The following is a 16,857-nucleotide window of genomic DNA, read 5'->3' as shown; positions in this document are numbered from 1 at the left end:
CTTGGACGTCACACTGGCAAAGCCTCTCCTGGTGTCGTGATGAACAGCTCACAGGGCCATTTGGAAAGCAGCATGGAAGCTGAGGATGGAAGCTAATACTGATAAATTGTCAATTCCTTGCAGAATTCTCTGGAAAACCTCAAGGAAAGCGTGCTGTGGAGGCTCGTGTGATTTCCCAGCCTTGAGCCTTCCTTGTTTCCATTTTATGGAGGCTGCTCCTATGGCTTTTAGGGGAATCCTCGTTGTACTTGCTGCCATCCTACCTCTTGGTGTTTATGAAGGGAGAAAAGCGCCAGGCTGACTTGTTACTTCATGCACTTAGAAAAGCAATGGCTCATTATACTTTGATTTCATTATGACTAAATGTTTGCCCTGATCGCAGTGGGAAGTTTTTCCACAGTTTGCTTATTCTGCAATATTTGTGAATTCTTTTCCTTGAAGTATAGACTCCAATTGATCTGTTCACAATATCCTTGTTTAACAAATTATCTTTTTCGTAACAGCCATACTATTGCAGACTTAGCAGTCAAATGACAAGCCAGCCTATGTTGCTTATGGTCAGGAAAGATCAGAATCTAAGGTACTTATTTCACCCCATAAATGAAATATTTCTGCCAAATCATGAATATTATATAGCTTATGATAATTTGTCAAAATACTTCTTTCAAACACTAAAGGTATTTTAAAAATTAAAATTTTTAGAAAAGCATTAATCCATTTTCCCAGTATGTGTCACTGAGAATGAAGACCAACAATGTTTATTGACTGAGTCAGTCTTTTCCATTTTTAATGCAAAAATTATAGCCAGGGAAAAAAACCCAGTTAAACAGAAAATGTTTTTTGATTTTTGCTTTGGTGCTTCACTGAAAAAATGAAAAAAAATCCACAGAAAACTAAGGAAAAAATGTAGAAATGCTGAAAAGGCTTTTTTTGAAACAAGTCTGAATTTTTTAGGTAGTATAGTTCCTCATTATTTTTTTCTCCATGTCCAGAGCCAAAGAGGAGATTGGATTACTCCCCATAACAGTCAGCAAAAATTCCCCCATTAGTTCCTACTTTATGGGAGACCTAGTCCCAGCCAGAAATTGCTCATGACCTGTGATTCATTTTGAGTTGTGTTCGTTTATACCATCTCTCCAAAAGCTATCCTCCGTTGCTGTCTGCCGTACATAAAGCATGAGACCAAAATAAGACAACGTTGCCACGGTAAGCTAAAAACAGACTTGGTTTTAATTTAATCCTAAATTATAAGCTTGCAAACATGCTGTGTGACTGCTCAGTGGGCTTGGTGTGATGGGCCAGATGCTTGAGAAAGGAGAAATGTCTTTGTTCTATGCCAGGAAAATTTCTTCCTGACACTAATTTATCGATAAACTAATACTCAGTGCAAACAGAAGAGCCCTGCTGTTTGTGTATTACCCCTTCCCACCCTAAAAAGTAATTTGCCATGCCATCAGCGTAACTACATGAGATGGGAATGAGGAGCCGGGGGAAGACTCTGTCTTCCTCAGCACGGGCGTTTGTCCTGACATCCCTCCTGGAAGGGAGGGGAACGCAGGAGTGGCCAAAGCATATCCTCCATAGAGGATGCCAACTTGTTTACCTATAGCAAAAGGATGCCGTTGCTGGTCTATACTGATGTGCTTTGCCACGAAGAGCTTTGCAGATCTCTGCTGTATACTGTGTGTGTCTGTCTGTGTATGTCTAACGGCGTACTATTAATGTGTAATCCACAAGGCTGATCTTTAGGAAAACTCTGTTGTTTTCCATTAGAAAATACTGCATGCCAGATGCTAACTGTTCCTTCCTCACAGTGTTTTAACCAATCATGTGCTATTTATATCAATAAAAGAAGTGGTCTCCAAAATGCAACACTCAAATCAAGAAGAAAAGCCCTTGCTTCGCAGCGGAGCATCTTGTGCCTCCTTTGGCTGCAGATGCTGATAGGCAACCTTTGATCAGCAATGACTGGCTTTGTTTTTGTTTTCTGTTGTGCAACTGCCAGTGAGGGCCTGATTAGGATGCTGAACATATCGTTAGCAACATTGCTAATAAGTGAACGCTCCCTGGTGCTTATTAGCAGGGTCTCACCGCGTGGTGAAATTGTCATTTCAGTGCAGGGAGCCAGAGGAGGGGAAGTGACAGGCGGTGCCGAAGGTCCATCCGTCCGTCCACGCGTGTCCACGCTGGAGTTGAGTCACTGGGACGGTGGGACCGGTTGAGGTTCAAGGTTGCTGCTGACATTCAGCTGTCACGGCTTCATTGTCCGCATGCCTTCCCTCCATTGACACATTCAAGGGTACTTTATAGCCGCCACAAAGAGCCAGTCAATTGATACCATTGCACTCCCCGTGCACACAAACCGGGCGCTTGTTCGGGACTGTTGATACAGTCTCACGTTTATTCATTAGCGGAGCCATTGAAATTGCGGCTCGCCCAACGCCGCTCCTAACAACGCAGGCTTGCTTGTTTAGTCCAAACATTTAGCTATGTCTTTTTAAAGTTTTGCACGGTGTTCTCTAATTGAGGTAACATTATCTGCATTTTAATGCTAGGCCATTTGTGTCCAATGAAAGATTACCTGAAGAACCCTGACATTTACCATGCCGGTTTAAATACAGGCAGCTGCAGAGAAAAAATATACACAAAAGATGTAAGCAAGGGAAAAAAGGCAGATATTTATTTGTTCTGAAGTCCAATTGCTCAGAAATAGAGTCTGCAGTGAAAAAGGGGAAAACATAAGCTTGGGTCAGGGCAGAGACAGTGATTAGCTCCATTGTTAGGGGCTCTTTAAGCTTCGTTGGTCCTAAAGAAAAACCCACTAATGAATCTATTGAAGGTTGCCAAACTTTGGAAGACAACTTAAGTTGTGGTGCTTATCTGAGACTGGTAGTAAAGTATGCTGATACAGAAAACAGCAAATGTGCATCTTCATTAACTGCTTTCCTGCACAAGCCCTACGAAGACTGCTGATGATTGTTTATTCAAAAAATATACTTTACCTGTAAGTGCAGTTCTTTAATTGAAAACTTTGATTTTGGCAAACCAACGTACAGCGGATAAAATATAAAATAAGTGAGGCTGGACGCGATGTACTAGAGGAAACTTTAAAACTCCTTTTACTGCTGTTTGCACAATGAGGCCAGAGGAAAGTTTCTTTTCTTTGAACTTGCTCAGGAGACATTTGTTTTGGTGTTTGTCTTGATGCTTGATCAAGGACTTGAAATATGTGCAGCAAGACCTCACCACCACAGTAAACTTCACCATTGCATTAGCTGCATATCAAAAGCTATTGGTTGCTAAATGCTCTACTCAAAAATACAGGTTTTACCATACAAAGCTATTTCCTCATGTTTTCCTCCTGTATGCTTTCCCGAGTACTGCTCAAGCTCCTTTGTCACAGCGCTGGTGCAGCAGAGGCTGCCGCAGAGCAAACTTCCCACCAGCGTGCCTTGTCTGATGAGGAGGGACCACCTCTAGAGGCTGCGAAGCTGCCGAGACAGCCGACAGGGATGCCAATTAGTGTCAATTGTTGCCATCGTTCTCTGATATGGACACCTGTCCATGGGGAACCAGCCCAAGACTGCCAAACTAATTTGACAGAAACCAATGAATAGGCACCAGCTGAAAACCATCTCCAGTTACACACCAGCTATCTGAACCGGCCTGATAAGGGCTCGTGTTAGGCTGTGCAAGCAAAGCGTCGTTGGCAATGGTGAAGCACTGTATTTGGCCCATGAAAACATATACTGTCATGTAGGTAACAGCTGATGTTCAGGTGATGGTGTGATTGCTCTGGAGGACAATGGTTGTCTCCAGGTGAGGTGCCACCAATCTACCCTCCACTGGAAGTCCCACCTACCTCCAGTTGGCTTTACACTTTACCTGCCAGAACTCACCTGCAGCTTTTTCATTCAATCTGGATATCCGGTGGAAAGCTGCAATCTCAACCTCTCCATCGTCACTGGGTCAATTAGCATGTTTTAAAATCACCAGACGGGACACCTGGTAACCCACCTTAGCAGGAGGGCAGGAGAGATTTTCCCGAGGGGTAGCCAGAAAGATCTGGCTGTGGCTGACAGGCTTTTTGCCTCTTTCACAGCCATCACAGGACACACCTGGTAGGCGGAGGCCTAACTCCTTTAAGTGTTATGGTTCAGATAGAGATCCAGCTTTAACTTGTCAATAACCAGTGCAGTTGAAAGCTAAAACAGCTGTTCCTTAGAAATACGCTATCTAGTAGTAGATGGTTCCTTTGCAGTGCTTATAAATAATATCGAGGCTATTTAATCCCACTTAGTCTGTGTAATGCTTCCCTTGTACGTCCAAGGCAGCGAAACAGTTCCTGTACTATCATGATCATGCATCCAAAGGTTCCCAAGTTTGTTACCTTGTGCTTACAAGTGCATAAGGCTTGACTTCACGTCACACTACACCAGTGCAACTGAAAAGGTTTAACTGAGCCTTTTCTCCAGTTCTTCCAGTTTTCTTTAAACCAGTGCATCCTGGTGTATAGATGAAGCCAACGATGTCCTGCAGCTTGCAAGAAAGCCAATGTCTGCATTTAGGGGTTGACTGAGTTCCCATCTCTCCAGAATGAGTTAATCAACTTCTGCAACTCAGCCTTGCCAGGCATTGGGGTTTAACCTGAACGATGTGTGTTTCTGGGTAGTTTCCAGTTTTATGGGTTGCAGTGCAACCTGGATCCTTAAAAGTCCAGGTATAAATAGCATATTCTTGTGAGGGTACTAATACACTGCCAAAGTCATATTTCATGCTTCTTCCACCCCCAAACTGACTCTCAAACAGGTAACAGGAAAAAAATTCAGTTTCCTCACAAGGAACACCACTCTGAGTGCCAAGGAGATGGAAACACCAGCTATGTTGTGCATCTGGCTCTGCTTGCAGGAGATGATTTAGGCAGCACCATGACTGTGGTCCAAGATACTCTGCAGAGAGCAATGGGCTTGGACCCAGATAAATCTTCTCTGACTACTCTTTGTGCTGTGTTTGTTGGGAAAATTAAGAAAAGAGAAAGCAGTGCTAAATTACTGTGAAATAATAGAACAACAACAGCAAAGAGCATCGGTGTAGTACAGCAAGGTTATCTGCATAACAAATTTTCCACCACTTTGTATGCATGTATGTGCAAACACAAATGTACTACCAACATCACAACATTACTTAACAAGTGTATGTGTGGGTGTCTTTCTGTCATCAGCATCTGTATTTCTGGATTAATTACAAGGCCATGTTAGTAAAAACAAAAGCTGAAAACTAGGCTTCTGAGTCTGATTTAGCCTGTTTTGGATGTGCTGTAAAACCAGTAATTCCTATTAGCATCAACAGGAGTTGCAATAACCAATTTTTGGAAAATCAGGTTACTTAGGAGTAAAATTTTCCAAAACCTCTAAACAGGTTTATAGGAGAAGTAAAATCTTTTGTTAACCCAACTGACACATTGAAAAAAACAGGGAAGCTTTCAGGTTCATGAACACTTCCTAACAGCCCAGCCTCATAAGAGATATTAACTCTTCCTGTAAACTTTGCCTCTTGCACTGAGGCACTGACCGCAACAAAATGGTTATAGAATTGACTTAGAGAATTTAAACATTTTATTTTTATGGGCCTAAAATGAGACTTCTTTTTTTGATTGACATGACCATGTACATTCTTGCTTGGGGCATTCCTGATTTATAGTGATTGTGTGTTGGGATTAAACTGGTTTCTGTGTTGTGTTGCTCTTCTGCTTCTTCCTATTTTCTTTTCTTTTTGTATTCCATTTTGTCCTGAAAAACTTTGTATTTCAATGACTTTTTTCCATTTTGTAGGCCTAAATCTGCTACTCATAAAATCAGTGAGACCTACATCACTGATGTCTAAAGAAGTACGACAAAGCCATATTGTTTGGATAAAATATATCAAGCGAATATTCTTCTTGTGATTTTAAAGGCTCGTTCATGCATCAACTTCTTTTATAGTTTAACTTGGCTCCTCACTGACACAACTCGTTTGCACACTTCTACTTCTTAAATAAGGAGTAAACACCGTAATGTATCACACATTCTTCACATGAGGCCATTCATTAATAAAGGAAATATTTAGCTGCAGCAATATTACAAAAATAATGTTTGGCCTTTTGTGAATGAATGACAGAGAAAATTTCTGTATTTAGCAGTTAAGAATAGCTCTGGTGGTCTGACATACTCATATAAATTATATCAGAAACCAAGAATTCTAATTGCCTCTCCCTTTTTTGACCAAGAAGTCTACATCCGGCCTTAAATGTAGTACTGATTATTTTAATTTTTGTTATAGCCTGCTAATTACACCAAATCATACTCATATATTGTTGGAGGAAGGTTAATTAGCAGCAGTAAAAATCAACCTTCTGAAACTCAAACTGCAATTAGACCAGATTGTAACATTTTTGGAGTTGTAATAGACGCATTTTGTGTTGTTCAAAACTAGACATTTTAATTACATTATCTGGTTCTTTAGATAAACAGAAATCAGTTTTAAGACATAAAAGACTTGATGGTATAATTTCATCTTACCTTTCAACAGCACAGAGCCAAACCAAGCAGTTTATGAAGAAGGAATTTAGGTAATATTTTGTTCTTGCAGATTAAAAAAAAAAAAAAAAGGCAGGGGGTGGATAGGGAGAGAAGAGACAAAGGGGGTGGGAGCAGCTTAGTGTTCTACTAGTGCAATCTTTCATGGAAGGTTTGCTGAAATACTCTTTCAGCTAATTTTTAATCTAGAATGAGAATTATATGATGGGTTTACCCAGTAATTAGCAAGATCCGTAATCAAGACTACTGATTCTTTACTGGGGAATCTAAGAAACTGAGCTCATCTATTAACAGCATACAGTCAAGTAGTGTGCAACTGACTTGCTTTGTCATAGCAATGCTAGTAGTGCCTGATAAGAAAAAAAAAGAAAGCTATCATTGTGTTAATAGCTACGTTCATGCAAAAATAAAGTAATATTTATCCTGTAGGAGTGGTAACTGTGTTGTACTATTGAATTCGGTAGCCCAAGATGTCATTAGCAATGAACACAACCAGACATGCTGAGCTGTGCCTGGCATAGACAAGCGGCTTGCGGTACCTCAACACATGGTCAAAATGAACTTATTTTTAATATTTGCATAAATTTGTAAATTATTTTTAGCTCTTTTCGGTATTCTGGTAGTAGATGACCGTGTTGGCATCTTGAACGTTTTGGGGTTGTTTATTGTTTGGCTTGTTGCTGATGGTTAGCAGAAGAGACACTTTCAGGTTCTGTTCGAGGAACCTCAGGGCTCTCTTTTAGGCAGTTCAGCCTAATGGAATTAAGCCTGACATGTTTCAACTCTATTTCTTTATAAAATAAACATAAAACAATGGTTTAGATTTCTAATAAAGCTCTTGAACCATGTGAGACTCAAACTTTCCCTGTTTCTTTACACATCTGTAAATAAAGACCATAAAAGAAGAGTACAACAGGATAAATCAACACGAATTTCAAATCCACTGCAGCATATTAAATGGCGCGGTCTCACTGAAAGAAAGGGCGACCCCGCGGCTTCTTGCAGTTTGAAGCTAATTGTTTTCGTCAGGATGGGAACGTCTGGAAGTCCACTGCAGTGTCCCACCAGCAAGGCTTCAGTAACTGAGCCGGCTTGCGGAGAATGAGCCCACTTTGTAGCGACACAGCGGGCTCAGACACCACCTATTCTGCTCTCCAAACTGTCATGCATAACAACTTCATTGTGCTAAATTGAACTTGAAAGCAACCAAAAGCTATGAGAAGGAGAGGCTATGAGAAAAAGCGTGCTGTCAGCGCTGGCAAAGGCTGACCTGGAAAGTAGGCTCAGAGACAGGAGAATAAAAGACCAGGGCCCATGAACGCAGCATATTGTTTCATTTTAAAGTATGATTCCCATACCAGCGAAAGTAGCAAATGTGATGTAAATTTATTTAAATAGATTCCGCTGCTTAAAACTTTGCCAGCCGCTCTCATCCAACTTTCCCAGCTCTCTGATTCGTTACTTACAGTGGGAATATAATGACATATAGTCATCATTGTAACAGCTTCTTTGCAGGGGCACAATGATGATTAATAGCTAGCAGCAAATTTTCACATGGGCTCTGAAGAACTATAGCGTTAAGCAGCCAAACACTCCCAAATCCCCCTTTTCTGTTCCACTGAAAAGTCCTCTCCTTGTACCTTGCAGATATGAACAAAGCCTATCTTAATTCCAATCAGCTTTTCCTCATTCAAAGAAACTTTCTCTTTTTCATAATTGATTCATGTGCATTTTTTTCGTCTTTCACTGTGACTGAGACTTTTCTTTTGCTGGGGGAGGGAGGAAATAATTTCAGTAATAACTTTTTTTGCTTTGTTTTTCCCTCCAAAATATATTTCAAGACATTTTGCAGCTAGTTGAGCTAATGCACATTAAAAAGAAACACAAAACTGAAAAAGAAGCCTTAACTTTCTCTGCATTGAAAGATTTTTAACCATGAGCACTGAGGGATGAGCTCAGAGAAACAGCTCTAGCAACGTAAGTCAAAGACTGGAGAGCAACAACAATAAGCTGCTTCTATTTATTGTATCAATTCCCATTCCCATGAGAAACTTACAGCTGAAACTGAAACAGATTCATTTTTCCATGCAGAATTATTTGAAAGATAAGATAACTTTGAATAGAAATATTTTATCAGAAATATTTAGAAATACTTAGAAATATTTTATTTTTATTTTAATGTTTATTCACTGATGTGAATTTTTTGCTTTTCCACAAATGTCCTTTCCACACTGATAGAGAAAAAATAGTTTTAGAACTGATTCAGTCTTCCTTTCATCAGTTTTGGTATGGTATAACTACACTTTGAGGGAATTACACCTGATTTACACCAGAATGAGCATAGGGCGGATCAGCAGGATTCAATTTTGATTTTTTATTTGGGAAAACACTTTTAAAGGGAAGAAAAATTTCAAAGCAATATTAGAAAGCTAAAATTTACAAAGAATGTCAGTGTGTTTTGCTCCCCCTATGGAGGAAATTGGTTACAATTCTATAGCTCCCCATATGCATCACATACACTGTTAATGTTTGACTGGTAGGCTTTGCACATTATTGGTGTTCCACTCATGAACTGCTGTACATCAGACTTGATCTGTCCCATCCAGGAAAGTAGTTCCTTGACATTTGCATATTAGATATAAAGTAGACAAGAATGGATTTTGAAAGTAGCGTAGTATCTAAGAATAAATAGTGTTTGCTGAAATCACTTCATACAGTATGTGAGATGAGGAAGTAAATACACTCATCATCAATCTTCTTTTCCATGCACTTTAAGAGAACACTATGATCAAGTTAGCCATAAATTCAGTGAGTTCATTTTCTAGAAGAAGCAAAAAATTTCACCTTAATTTTGCTCTGAACATATTATTTTGAAAAAAATATAAAATATCTGTGAACATTTTCTATTGTTTTTAATTTGTGGAAAATTTTCAGTTGGTTCATTTTGTTTCAGGGATGAAAGCTTCTAGTGAGACAAACAGCATGGCAGATTGGGTTTATGATTTTTGTTGAAAATTTCTCAAGATTACTTGGGAAATAGCGTTGGTTATCAAAATCTCTCAAAAGATCAAACTTCTACTCAAATGCTTTCTGTTGCAGCACTTTGCATGCTGTTTTCCTCCTTTTGTGTGTTTCGGACATTTTTGCCCTGATGTAACTTAGCAGAATTACATATGATCTAATACAGGCGACCCAAGACTTCACTCAGGCTCATAGGATTTTTTTCAAGTGTTATTAATGTTCAATGAAGTAAAGGTTGTATTACAAGGTTGGGATTCTTTTGCTGTATCAATGCGTGAGATTCTTTCCACTTAATTGAAAGTTATACTGCGTTCAGGAAAAATCTTGCATTGTTTTCTACAAGCGATTTCACTTTTGACATTTCATTGAAATTGTTTGACATTTAATTGAAAGAGTTAAAAATAATGCAAATTCTAATACATATCAGAGACTTGTATTGAATAACACTTGCATTGCAATTATTTAAGAAGGACTATCATTGAAAATATTCCTAGAGAAGTGGAAATCTAAACCTTCATATGGATGAGGGTGATCTGTTCACTGGTTTATGGACCCCAGGTTCCTCAGATGGAGTCACAAATCTACCTGGTGTCTCTGTGAGCAGTGTTTTGTATTTAGAACTCTGAATTTGCTGCAAAATATGTAAAATCTTGTGTAGTCAGTGAACTCCCCATTGACAATGCATCTGAGAAGCCTTATCCATGTTGTTTATTTCAGCAAATACATAGAATACATACACACTCCCGGTAGCCTCAGACAGCGGTATGCAAATAAGTGGCATGAGGGGCTAAAATCTCAGATGGCATACCCTTTTCAGGATGTGTCAGCACAAGCACGTTCAACATGTCAACAGGTTCATGCATCCTAATGTACCTTTTGGAAGACAGCAGAACCCCAGCACAGCTAGGGTTTTACAGCTAGGAGGCTCACGAAAGTGCATTTGTTCCACTTTTCGGTGTGATGTACTGGTTTCACAGAGGCGAGCTTCATGTAACTGCAATGTTAGGTGGGAAAACTCCTTTTACCAGCAGTCTGTAGTGATTTGTGGGGATAGGTCATATCACACAATTTGCTGAAAATATTAGATAGATCTGACCTAATGGCATGGCCAAATATTCTTGATCCTTGCAGAAGTCTAGCTCTGAATCTCAGGCTCATAACTCCAGCGTACCTTACCCTCTATCTTCTGCTACATCATGAGCTTCTAAGCCATGGACTTCAGCTATCTTCCCTCACATTGAAAAATGTTCATTCCCCTTCCTCCATCAATCCTGAGATATTTTGATATGCACCAAATCTTTCCATGGTTTCCCCAGCACAGCCCTATTCACACCCAAACAACACATACCTGACCAGTACAGCAGTTGCAGCTTGGCAGGTTAAATCTAGGAAAATATTGAAGTATATATACTTGCTTTTAGTAGAAAAAAAAAGTTTAATTTTGCCATCTTTACTCATGCTGAGTGGTAACTTAAGACTTCAATGGAAAAACTGCTGCTGTAAGTAACCATTCAGCAGGAATAGGGGTCAGAATCTACTTCTTCGTGGTTTGGGGAGGCAAAAAGTTATCATTTTGTTTCTTTTCCACTCTCATTTGCACTAAATGTATTCCTTCCCTCTTTCTACCTTCAGCCTTACTAAATTTTTCTGCTACCTATTCTTCCCCAGAACCTATTCTCTCACGTGATTCTTCTCTTTCCTCCGTGGTTTTTTTTTTCCTGGAATCCAGAAAAACCTCATTCTTGTTCCCTGTGCAGTCAGCTGGACTCCTGCATTGCCTTCTTCTACACCCTTTGAACTTTTCTTCTGCTGAGGAAAAGAGGCCATCAGAGGCCCATATCTCAGTCCCTCTTTTGCTTCAGAGCAGCATTCCGGTTCATTGCCTCTTTTTGAGTTTGGTGACAGCATATGGGCTTGCGTGTCCTCCATTTTCAGCAGCTTTTAGTCACCTTTTTTAAGGTCACAGTATTATGTAGCATGCCACACTCTCTATGCATTAAAGATCTCAGACCTGATGTGCTTACTAAAGTGGTGTAATCCTCCCTGTAAGGGCTCACATTTATAAGGAAGAAGGGTCTCTGTATAGTCCTTCAGCTCTTCCTATCTTAAATTAAATTTTCTCATTCCAGATCTACACAGTTACACATTTCCGAGTTATTCTGTTTTATTATCCAGTTCCAGATCACTACTTGTTTCCTCTGTGGGCTGTCAACCTTGTGATGAACCTAGATTAAATATCTGGATTAAAATTGTGCCAAAGCTGGTGAACAAATACATTTAATTGTCTTGGGAAACAGCACTGTGAATGTATTGGCATTACATTTTGTGCTTAGTTTCAGCTGCAGCAGCCTCTGTTGAACAAAGAAGCCCAAAAGCTGTGAAGAAAACCTATTTCTGTTCAAAGTCTACCCAAGTATCCAGAGAACAGCTTTTTACTTCTAAATCTCAGTTCTGAAAGTCATGAAAGATAAAGAAGTCTTGCTGAAGGTTACCCTAGAATAAGTCCCCATCTGCCATTTCTGATTTTTATTTTTGCCCTGGTTTCTGCATATTCTTTAGGCCATCAGTAAGAGCAATAAATCATAAGTATCATTAATATCATAGACACAGACAACCTGTGACATCATGTTTCTTGAATTATTCTTTTGGTCCCTTGCTGACAATTTCTCTTAATTCTAGACAGTGCTTTCTGTCTAGAATTCAACTGTTCCTGTTTTCTCTCACTCTCACCTTTAACCTTTTACTTTCTGACTCTCATGGATCACCAGCCTTTGCATGCTTATCCAATAAAGGACCTTCTCAGAAAGGAATCTCCTCCCAAGCATAATACAACTTATTCCTCCAAACTCTTAAAGCAAACAGTCCTCTGCAAAGAAAAGGAGCACTTTGTACCCTTTACAAAATAAGGAAGCCAACATGTCATCCATTATGGGTAGAGTCAGCACATGTTGCCTCTTGCCCGACTGTCATGCAAAACAAAGCTCAGTAAAAAATGGGGAGGATGATGTGACTAAACACTGAGGGGAACTATTGTGGCAGGAAACCTGCATGTGTTGTGATGGTAGAGGAGAAAAGACTCAGAAAGGACATGGAGAAGCTATGGATTATCACAGCTGATGATAAGAAGGAAGATAGATGGCTACTGGTGATATCAAAAAGAATCAGTAGGATTAGCATGTAAAGGTGTCCTTCCTTCATCAATTCACAGGAGACAATTCACATTTTCACATTGTGAAAGGATTTTAAAAAGTTTCAAGAGAGGCACTGGAAAATTGGAGGGGGTCCAATTTGGGGCTACCAAGGTGATCAGAGTGCTGGGGAACTTGACATATGGAGAAAGGTTGAAGGAATGGGGTTTGTTCAGTCTGGAGATGATAAGGCTCAGGGGATCAAAGTAATCTCATATCTAAAAGCTTGTTATAGAGTAGAAGCTGTCCTTGCTTCACAACAATGCATGGTGACAGGAAACGAGGCAAGGAGCACAAGGTGCTTCAGGAGAAATACTGTCTGGATACAAGAAAAACTTCACTAAGAGCACTCTTAAATACTGGAACAATTTGCCTAGGGAAGTGGTAGAGTCTACCTCGCTGGAAATACTCAAGTCTTGGCTTGACAAGGCCCTGGATAACCTAATCCAAGGCCCAGAAGGTTGGACCAGATGATCTCTAGAAGTCCCTTCCAACCTAGACTTCTCTATGATTCTGTGACTCATACTAGAACTGACTTTAGCATAGGGTTAAAATCCTAGAATAAGGCTAATTTTAAAGGTTATGTTAAAAATTAGCATACATTTCAAATATCAAAATAAAAACATGTATTTTCAAATTACATTCATTTAACAAGGGTAAACTGTTTGGCAGTTCTAAAAAAATTGAGGGTTCCAGGCCAATGTGCTCAGTTCTTCAGCCAGCCATTTTCTGCTCAAATCCCTCTGCCTTGTAGGTGGCTCTGTCAGCTTATCTGTTTCAGCTGTCTATCTGTCAAGCAAGAATTAGATACTGTGAGATTCAGTTAATGTAAATAAGTGATGAAAATGTTTATTGCAAAAGCAATCAGACAATATAATTTTGTAAAAACTGAATTTTAATTGTTTTAATTGTATTCCCCTGTGACTGGTGTCACTACACATCTTTTATTGTATCTCCCCTTTGCTTTTAATTGCTTACCCCCCCCCCCCTTATTTGTATTTCAAGTCCCCTAATCTCTCTTCTGTTAGTTTTAATCATCAAATCAGCTAGCACTTCCTTTTTGCTGCCTCTCATTTCCTATTCCTTATCATTTGTCCTAAAATAGTTCATTGGTTCTCACATCTTACTGCAGTGATGTGCTTTCAACCTCATCTCTACTTGGAACTGATTCTTCTCTATGATCTTGCACACCAAATCCCTTTTCTCTATTGACCTCTACCCCTAGGTTGTGCACTCTCCAAGACTTACAGGTTGGCAGTGTCTCATTTCTGCAGTGCGTTCTGCTCTTTACTTCTGACAGTGTTACTTCTACTGGGATTATTGTCTACAGCTATGTTTTTTTATAATGTAAACTCTTGGTCTTTCTTTTCGTCATTAGTATTTGTCTCCTGTAAGACCACAAACACTAGTTTTATCTTCCATCTCTGGAGTCTCATGTTCTTATGCTCTTTTGCCATGGAATTAAGAAGGCCAGGTACCAAGTGATTTCCCACCTTTGCATATGTTTTCAAATGCTATAATTGAAATAACTGTTCAAGTGTTGATTTTACAGTCTTTTCTGCCTTTTCTGCAGCTTCATGTCTCTCCTTGCCTGCACCAGAGGACTCACCAAGTCTTTCTCTCCCCTTCCTTTTCCATCATGCCCAATCACGTTCTTCCCTATTTCTATGCTCATATCTCCTTTCCTAATGCCTTTGCTCTATTAAAACCTGATGGTTTTGTGCCCTTATCCTGCTCTTATCTTCAGGCACATGATGTGCTCTCGATGGAGAAGAGGCTGGGCAGCAGGCGCTGGAGAAGATGAATGGTGCTTCAGGAGGACTGTCTGAGCTGTTGATGGCAACTTCTCATGCTCCTCTCCTGGACAGGATTCTCACTTTGGTACAGAGTACTTCAATGCCTGATCACCTTGAGTCTCTCTGGGATGAACTCCTCAGGCAGGCTGGCTGTTTACTCAAGAAAAATTGAAGAAGAAAATAAGAAATAATTGAAAGACATCCAAATGCTAATGGTCTGTCTCTCCCTCTCCTGGAGCAGGCTTTATGTCTCCAACCCATTTTTCTACTTCACTGAGTAGTACTGGATTGCCACCAGCACAATGCCTCTTTCAAGGCCATGCTTTTGAACAGCACTTCTTATTTCAGCTTTTCTTCAAACAAAACATTTGGGTCTGATCTCCACAACTGCAGCAAATGCAAATTTAGAATAAGAGGTGAGGCAAGTCCAGCACACCATCAGTTACAAACTGTCTGGGGGCTCAAATAGCTTTTGATATAAATTAGATCAGCCTGAAGTGATGATCTCAGTGACCTCTATGTGACCCAGGGGAACCACTGCACTGGATAAAGATCAGGGCAATAATTACATATTTTTCCCTGCCTTACCTGCCTGGTCATGATCCCTCCGTAGCCAACCACCCCTATGAACAAGAAAAGGCAAATGGCAGCGTAGAGAACAAAGCCACTGTAACCAGGCTTGTGGGACATGCCTCTTAGATTAACATTTTTTCTCACTTATGAGCACATTGCCATAAATACAACTAATAAGAACGTGACCTCATTCTTTCAGGATCCCACCAGAGCAAAGGTGCACATGTAACTCGGGTTTTCCATGAGTCTCAGCTTTTTCACATCAGCCTACTCTGTCAGGTGCTGAGGACAGAAAGTAGATCTGTCAAAAAGTCATAGATCCAGTTCAGGAATCACCTGGGCATTAGGACTTCTTCATGCAAGGAAGAGGAGAAGGAATGAAAGATGCTGGCTAATCAGGCATCTTTGTCTTTGAGAAGGGAAGAAGGCATTGTGGAAAGTGAGGAAGGTGTAGGCAAAAAAACTGTTGTATTTATCCAGCTTGCTGGGGAAAACAACATCACTTCAGAGGGCAGGTTGGACAGGAGCAGCCCTTGACTCACAAGTCTTCAGTGATCCGGCCATGAAATGTCACAAGGAATGCCCCTGGAAAAGTGATTAAAGAAGCTTGGGTCATGTCAAATATAAAACATAAATAAATGCACTACTGAAGAAAATAAGGAATACTCTAGATCTCTGTACAGCAGAGGCCCACCAGGCACATGGATGAGGATTGCTTTGCCTCAAGGAGGAATTTGATTTAGAGACTGAAGATGCATGAAGACCTAATTTTCTACACTTACATATTTTTTGTTTGCTTACTGAGAACTGACAGCATGCTTATTGACCTACAATGCATGAAAAAGAATCCTTTCTATTAACTGGTATCAATAACAATAAAATTATAGCATACTGACATGGAAAATGGCACAAAAATGGGAATAAATCTGGCATGAGGGAAGGTGATTATTCTTGTCTTCTCTTGTGGAAATTGCAGAGTAAATGCTGTTTTAAGATGGACTAAAATGAAAAGCAGAGAGGGGGTACAGTTATATTAGAAAACTCAGGTGAAGTGCAGCTTTTCTTTTTCTGAGACGCTGAGGTGAGCTTCTTTTGGAGCCAGGCTGGCTCAAACAGTGAGGGAAATAAGAGAACTTCTGTGCGACAGCCATCATGTGACTGACCTCTACCATTTGTCTCAATGAACTAGGTATGAACTTGAGATACACAGAATGGCATGATAGAGGGATAAAACAAACCTGCTGAAAAACAGACAGAGCAAAAAGCCTTTAAGGATCACAAACAAAACTTGCGCAAATAATGTTAAGTGCTCGTTCATGGATGCAATTCAAGACATGCAGCACTCTACATTGGGATGGGATTGGACAAAGGGTTATGGAAGCGAAACATTCTCTGTAAAGTGTCTGTGTTTATTTTGTGTGCATTTTGTCCTTTTTAACTGAAAAATAAATCTTGAACTCATGCCTGAGCCTCCTTAGCTTCTTGGTGTGAAAAAATTGTGCTCTGATGCAGAGATTCTGGTTGCTTGTTTTTTGGCAGCTCCAGGAAACAAATTCTGTGAAACACCAGGAATAATATAAAAATGGAGCATCACTGTCAAGCTATCAAAAAGAAATCAAACTTTCAATGTGTAGGTAATAATACTACAATCTACAAAGGTGCTATAATATATTATGTCCACGACAGTATGTTATAAACCCACTA

General features: G+C 39.9%; 1 long non-coding RNA gene across 1 annotated transcript in view; it reads left to right on the top strand.

Annotated features, from left to right (window-relative positions):
- Window positions 1–16,000, top strand: part of LOC140650908 (uncharacterized) — an 84,890-nt gene extending 68,890 nt beyond the window's left edge. The window contains exon 4 of the long non-coding RNA XR_012042195.1: window positions 14,532–16,000. This is a non-coding gene — a long non-coding RNA (uncharacterized lncRNA). The remainder of the gene's footprint in view (window positions 1–14,531) is intronic.
- Window positions 16,001–16,857: the final 857 nt, after the last annotated feature.

This window comes from Ciconia boyciana, chromosome 4, assembly GCF_034638445.1.
Source record: "Ciconia boyciana chromosome 4, ASM3463844v1, whole genome shotgun sequence".
In the NCBI taxonomy this organism is placed as follows: domain Eukaryota; kingdom Metazoa; phylum Chordata; class Aves; order Ciconiiformes; family Ciconiidae; genus Ciconia; species Ciconia boyciana.
The sequence above is the reverse complement of the archived record's forward strand: the minus strand, read 5'-3'. Positions and strand labels throughout refer to the sequence as shown.